We start from the raw sequence: 6,433 nt of genomic DNA, 5'->3' as shown, positions 1-6,433 counted from the left end.
CTTAGTGTGTAATACCTATAACAAAATTTCCAACTAAGTTCAACATTTTCTATCTTGAGATTACCGAAGACACTTCTGTAATCTTCCTCCAAACCAAAGTTCCAAGCACGTGTCAGTGTCAGACAGAAATCTCTTCAAACAACTCAAGTTTTGGCTGAGTACTCCGCTCTTGTGAAGTTTATACAGCCGTTCTCCTATCGTTTCTCTTTTCTAAAGATTTTTCCCCTCAAATAGGTACCTACCTCCCTCCCTACTTGGATACTCCACAAAATGACAACTATGAAGAAAAATACATCTCTAGTTACAGATGCCAATGAATTACTGATGAGATTATGACCATTAACGGGTGTAGCTAACGTAAATCCTTTAATTAAGTTAGAGTAATATCTATGCATAATATGCATATCCATGACACAAAGTATGGTGGACAGTATATGGACGGGTGACTGTTGGGGACATCACGTGTTATTTCGGGGTGCACTCAGCCTCGTGAGGTCAATTGAATTACAAAATTTTGTACCCATGTACCTACCTACCTCTACCTAGATACTCTTACATATACATAGGAAGTATTGAAATATGATTTCTCAGAAAAGCAATTAGTGGCAAATGAGCTGAACTCCCCAGCTACCAGACCCATTTAATTTGGAAAGTAAAACTTTACTACTTACTAGTACCCATTGGGTACTATACTCTAACGTGGTGCTATGCTATATTAAAGTGATGAAATAAAGAGACTTCATGTCCTACCCTCGACAGTCTAAATAAAGCACTTGAAACATCATGATAGGAACGTTGAAACTTTCAAAGTCGTAGACATTAAAAGGTTGCTCTCCTATATAAATTCATTAAAACTTTCGACAGTAAAAGTGGGTAATTAACCAAGCACCACTTAAACTATTCTTTTTGTTTCATAAGCAGAATAAAATTCTTGTTTTACTTGCAGCAAAATTCATTAAGTACCTTTTAGAGATGTGTGAAGAGTGAGTGAGTTATGAAAAGGAACTGCTCTTTTTTCACTACTCAGTCAGTGAGTCAGATCCTCCCCCTAACTTTCTGTTACTTTACGTTATTCAAACGTGGCGTGGGAGTAAAAGGATTTTTTAATCTCTTGTTCCAGCGATATGATTTCAGAACTTAAATTCTTTTGTATTATTTTAGTTCATTGTTATCATTCTTCATGTTTAATAATACATAGGTACCTACGTTTGGGAAAACTTCATGTTTTTATACTTTTGTAATGAGTAAATACGAAAAGGTACTTACGAAGCAAAATTCAGTAGGTACCTCTTTAAACTAGTCTTTTCGTTTCATAAGCAGAATAAAATTCTTGTTTTACTTGCAGCAAAATTCAGTAAGTACCTTTTAGAGATGTGTGAAGAGTGAGTGAGTTATGAAAAGGAACTGCTCTTTTTTCACTACTCAGTCAGTGAGTCAGATCCTAACTCCTTTGAGTTGCCCTCGCTTGTTAAGTGAGAGCTTTGGTGTATGTAAGCCTGAAAAGTACCTTTTTATTCCCGATTGATAAGAGGTCCTTTGGCCAAAAGGACCACCTTGTCAGGATGAGTTTTGTTGAGTAAGGTCATTTCTCATGAGAGGGTATCTGTCAAATCCCGTCTGTGTTTTTCAAGTTACAAGGATATTTCAGTGGTGCACCTACGGTAAATTTTATCATTGGGAGCCATGCCTCAATGAGGCATTGCCTCATAGTACCAGAAAAAAGCAGAACTTTTGTCTTAATAGGTAATAATAATGGATTTGGGTTCAAGGGAATCACTAAACTATCGCAGTCGTAGCAAGTTAATATCTGATACATTTCCTGCCACCCTATACTAGTGGTTTTACTAAATTATTAGCTAGAGTTGGAAGCTACTGTCGTTTCAAGAGATGACGTTTTTACCAGGTAGTAAGTCAGGTACTTTCCTGATTACCTTCCCGTGTTATTTATTATGTATTTTAGGATAGATAAAGTTGAGAAAGACTTGAGAGAAGGAATGGAAAAGGGAGGAGGCGTTAAATAAAGGGACAGGATAAATGAAGATGCAGTAAAAGAATGAGAAGATAAGGACGTTAGGAGTTCAGGATGAAGTAGAAAACAGGTGGTTGGTTTTGCATTCACACTCACAGTAGATTAAAATATCCCTACGCATTCAACTGCAAATGTTTCTACTCAATGATTCTTTAATTTGCTTACTTGTTTTATTAGGTAGGTAGGTAGGTAGCTAGGTAGGTACCAGGTACAAATAAACGTAAAAAATGTTTAAAACACCTAAATTTCAGTGACCCACCATAATAGTTAAGTTACAGTAGTAAAATAAGCATTTCAAACAAATGTCAAAAGGATAAATGAAGGTGCAGTAAAAGAATGAGAAGATAAGGACGTTAGGAGTTTAGGATGAAGTAGAAAACAGGTGGTTGGTTTTGCATTCACAGTCACAGTAGATTAAAATATCCCTACGCATTCAACTGCAAATGTTTCTACTCAATGATTCTTTAATTTGCTTACTTACTTGTTTTATTAGGTAGGTAGGTACCAGGTACAAATAAACGTAAAAAAATGTTTAAAACACCTAAATTTCAGTGACCCACCATAATAGTTAAGTTACAGTAGTAAAATAAGCATTTCAAACAAATGTCAAATTTTATTGTGCGCTGTTATTGTCAACTCATATTTTCGTAGTGTCTGAATTTCTAGTTTCCACTGCCTCTCTTGCAATTTGCAATATTGTCCTATTTGCGAGAGAATTAAGAGACAAACGTATGACTTTTTGATATGTTGAGTGTCTCGTCAACTTTTTTTCCCTTCGGCACCGCTTTTGCATTATTCCAAGGCATTTCTTACTATTTTTCTATTCCTTTTCCTTACATTTATTCGACTTTTACTTTAATTTTGCTGCTCATCCATCTTTTATCACGCTTAGGCATTTTTAGGGACATGCCTTTTCGTTTATAATATAATTTTTTTTTCATATTATAAACAAAAATGTTCCCGAATTCTGATCTCATTCTAATACGTCATCTTATGGTGCTCTATGTCCTCGTAATTTTATTCAATATACTGCCTACAGCCACTACCAGGATGGGTAACATTTTCCTATTGGGTAAATGTGTGATAGATTAGAATGTTCGTAGGGATGTCCACCCTGTAAGTGTATTTATCCTACTTATTTTGTCATTTGACATTTTGTATGACAGATTATGGAACGTTAAAAATTGTATTCGGAGCTTTGACCTGAAATTCAAAATCCTGGCAATTTGTGAATGAAAAAGATGAGTGATTGGAACTAAAAATACTCGAGTGATGACATATCGAAATCCAGACAATATTGATGGGTGTCGAACTGTCAAATATACAGGGAAAAGTCTTAAGGTGCGTCCACATAGTCGACCGGCCGTGATCATCGATCGACGGCCCTCGACTATGTGTGGACACACCTTTAGAATCCATTTGAAGAGTACAGAATTACAAATATTGCCTTCCATTGTTTATTTTGAAGCTACATATTATCTTTCGGTGTTAAATACCTAGCTATTCGAAATGACATTAATGACGAATAAGCACCATCATCTGTATGTCCTATAGGTACATAGGACATGTCCTTTTTTTCCTAACTTTCTGTTACTTTACGTTATTCAAACGTGGCGTGGGAGTAAAAGGATTTTTTATTTAATCTCTTGTTCCAGCGATATGATTTCAGAAACGAACTTAAATTCTTTTGTATTATTTTAGTTCATTGTTATCATTCTTCATGTTTAATAATACATAGGTACCTAATACGTTTGGGAAAACTTCATGTTTTTATACTTTTGTAATGAGTAAATACGAAAAGGTACTTACGAAGCAAAATTCAGTAGGTACCTCTTGCTTTGATGTCGTCTGTGTGTCTGTTCCCATAGGCAGGACTTATCCAAACCTGGTCGACCTATATATCAAATTAAAGGTCTTTCCCTTGAAGAAGTTTCCCATGAAGAAGCCTATAAAATAGGCGAAACTCGAGTCGGTGAAGAAAAACACAAGTATCCAATAATAATAAAAAAAAACGGTAAGAATAATGTTATGTACAGAAGTAAAAATGTGGTACGGTTGAATAGTTAGGTATTTTAGGGTACTGTAGTCTTCGAGGAAAATCCCGCCTCTTCTCCTTACTGTGGATAATTGGCATACTGTATTGTGTTGGGTTTTGAAGAGGAGTAAGAAAATGGTAGGTACTACGTACTAGTACGGTAGGATGAGTACTCTGAAGGCACTAGGGAGGTAGTCTCGTTACTGTATTCTCTTATGAAATCTTGAGATTCATTCTTTGTCTTATTTGAGATGCATTGTAAAGGATTGTAGCTTGAAATACGGTAGGCTAGACACTGTATTGTGGTGCATTGGAGAGGAAAAAGGAAATGAAGACTAGTAAGATTTCGACCATGGATGAAGTGGATGAAGGAACAGAAATAGGGCTATCTCTAGGCGGAGAGGAAGGAGTTATCGAAAGAGATAAGGATAAGGAGAATGAAGAGAAGTGTAGGCAGAGATACAAAAGATGGTTACAATCGATGGAAATGGAAACAAAGGTGGCAGGTGATAATTGCATCACTAACTTTCTATGGTTGGATAAATGGATGCAGGAACAGAAAGAGATAAGATAGAAAATGGAGATAATATGTAGGTTATGACTATGATACAATTGCAATAGACTCTGTTGAATAGAGAATAGACAGAAAATGGCGGTGTATTGACAGAAAAGTCCATGATATTAATAGACAGATCTAAGGCTTTATTAAGAGACCGGATATAGGGCGTGCTAAGCGTGGTGTCTAAATTAACTCTCACAACAGATAACAATCTGGGACAACCCTGACAACGACCTTAACCAGAAGAAGTTGTAGGCCTTTGTTTAATATTGTTATCATTTTGAATCTTCTCCCCTCCCCTCTCATCTCTCCCTCCCTCTCCCCTACTCCCCTATCTCTCATCTCTCCCTCCCTCTCCCCTTTCTTTATCTACATCTCTCCCCCTCTCTTGTTTCCTTCTCTCCCTCACTCCCGTCCCTTTCTATCCCCTTTCTCTCTCCCTCCCACCCCCTCCTATCCCCTTGCTCGCTCGCCCCTCTAATGTCTCCTTTCTCTCTCTCCCTCTCGTTCCCTGTCCTCTTTCTCTCTTTTTCTCCCTCTCGCCTCTTCCTCTTTCAACCTCCCTCCCTCTCAATAAAGCCTGCATATCTCTGAACAAAATTAAATTATTTATTAACATCTGCCTATTCGTCTAAAACTGAGGATAGTTAGTTTAGTTGCAGCAAAACGGGGTCTGCAGAGTTGCTGAGAGATTGCAAGTTTTTTAAAGATTTTTCCCCACGAGAGGTGGTTATGAGATCACTTTTTGGCTCTGAACAGTTGGTTATACAGCAGGAAAACTTTAATCTCTAATTTTATTGTTGTCTAGGGCATTAGTGTATGATATTCTTTCATTAACAATACAATAAAAATTGAATTGAATTGAATTCTCAGTGTATTGCTTTCAGTGTTTGATATTATTTCATTCTGGGTTGATTTCTCCTTTTGTCAGCTAGAGTTAGAAGCTAGCTTACCAACAACTTGTTTGATTCTTTCATCAGTAGCTGGGTTAACTTGACTTTGAAAGTTTTGATTGGCATCACTTTTCTATTGACAGTGAACGGAGTAGTGGTTGTCTTTAAACATTTCTTCATTCTTTGCAGCTGCTGCGGAATGCATTTAAAGTTAAACAATGCTTTATCTTTTGCAGGATACCTGGATATTCCTGTAGTCTTCTAATCCGAATGTAACGACAATCATTCCCGTTTGAAAGCTAGAAGCTAGCTCACCAATAACTTGTTTGATTCTTTCATCAGTAGCTGGGTTACCTTGACTTTGAAAGTTTTGATTGGCATCACTTTTCTATTGACAGTGAACGGAGTGGTGGTTGTCTTTAAACATTTCTTCATTTTTTGCAGCTGCTGCGGAATGCATTTAAACAATGCTTTATCTTTTGCAGGATACCTGGATATTCCTGTAGTCTTCTAATCCGAATGTAACGACAATCATTCCCGTTTGAAAGGCTTTACTCGTATTTTGCAAGAAAAACATTTCTTGCCTAGCTATTTCCTTAAGAACGCCTCCTCTGTATATGTTTTCCGAGATGCTTTTTGTTGTTTAATGATGCTAGCTGGATGATATGCCTTTTCGTTTTTCATTACTAGAAATTTTTTCAGGAAATTGAAGAATATAATACCTCTGAGAACATCTACGCTAAATGGAAGAAGAATGAAATGGAGTATGCTTTTTACGTGAAACTGCCTACCTATTTCCTGAAGAACGCCTCCTCTGTATATGTTTTCCGAGATGCTTTTTTGTTGTTTAATGATGCTAGCTGGATGATATGTCTTTTCGTTTTTCATTACTAGAAATATTTTCAGGAAATTGAAGA

The sequence above is a fragment of the Diaphorina citri genome, unplaced genomic scaffold, assembly GCF_000475195.1.
Source record: "Diaphorina citri unplaced genomic scaffold, Diaci psyllid genome assembly version 1.1 scaffold81, whole genome shotgun sequence".
Classification (NCBI taxonomy): Eukaryota; Metazoa; Arthropoda; class Insecta; order Hemiptera; family Psyllidae; genus Diaphorina; species Diaphorina citri.
The sequence above is the reverse complement of the archived record's forward strand: the minus strand, read 5'-3'. Positions refer to the sequence as shown.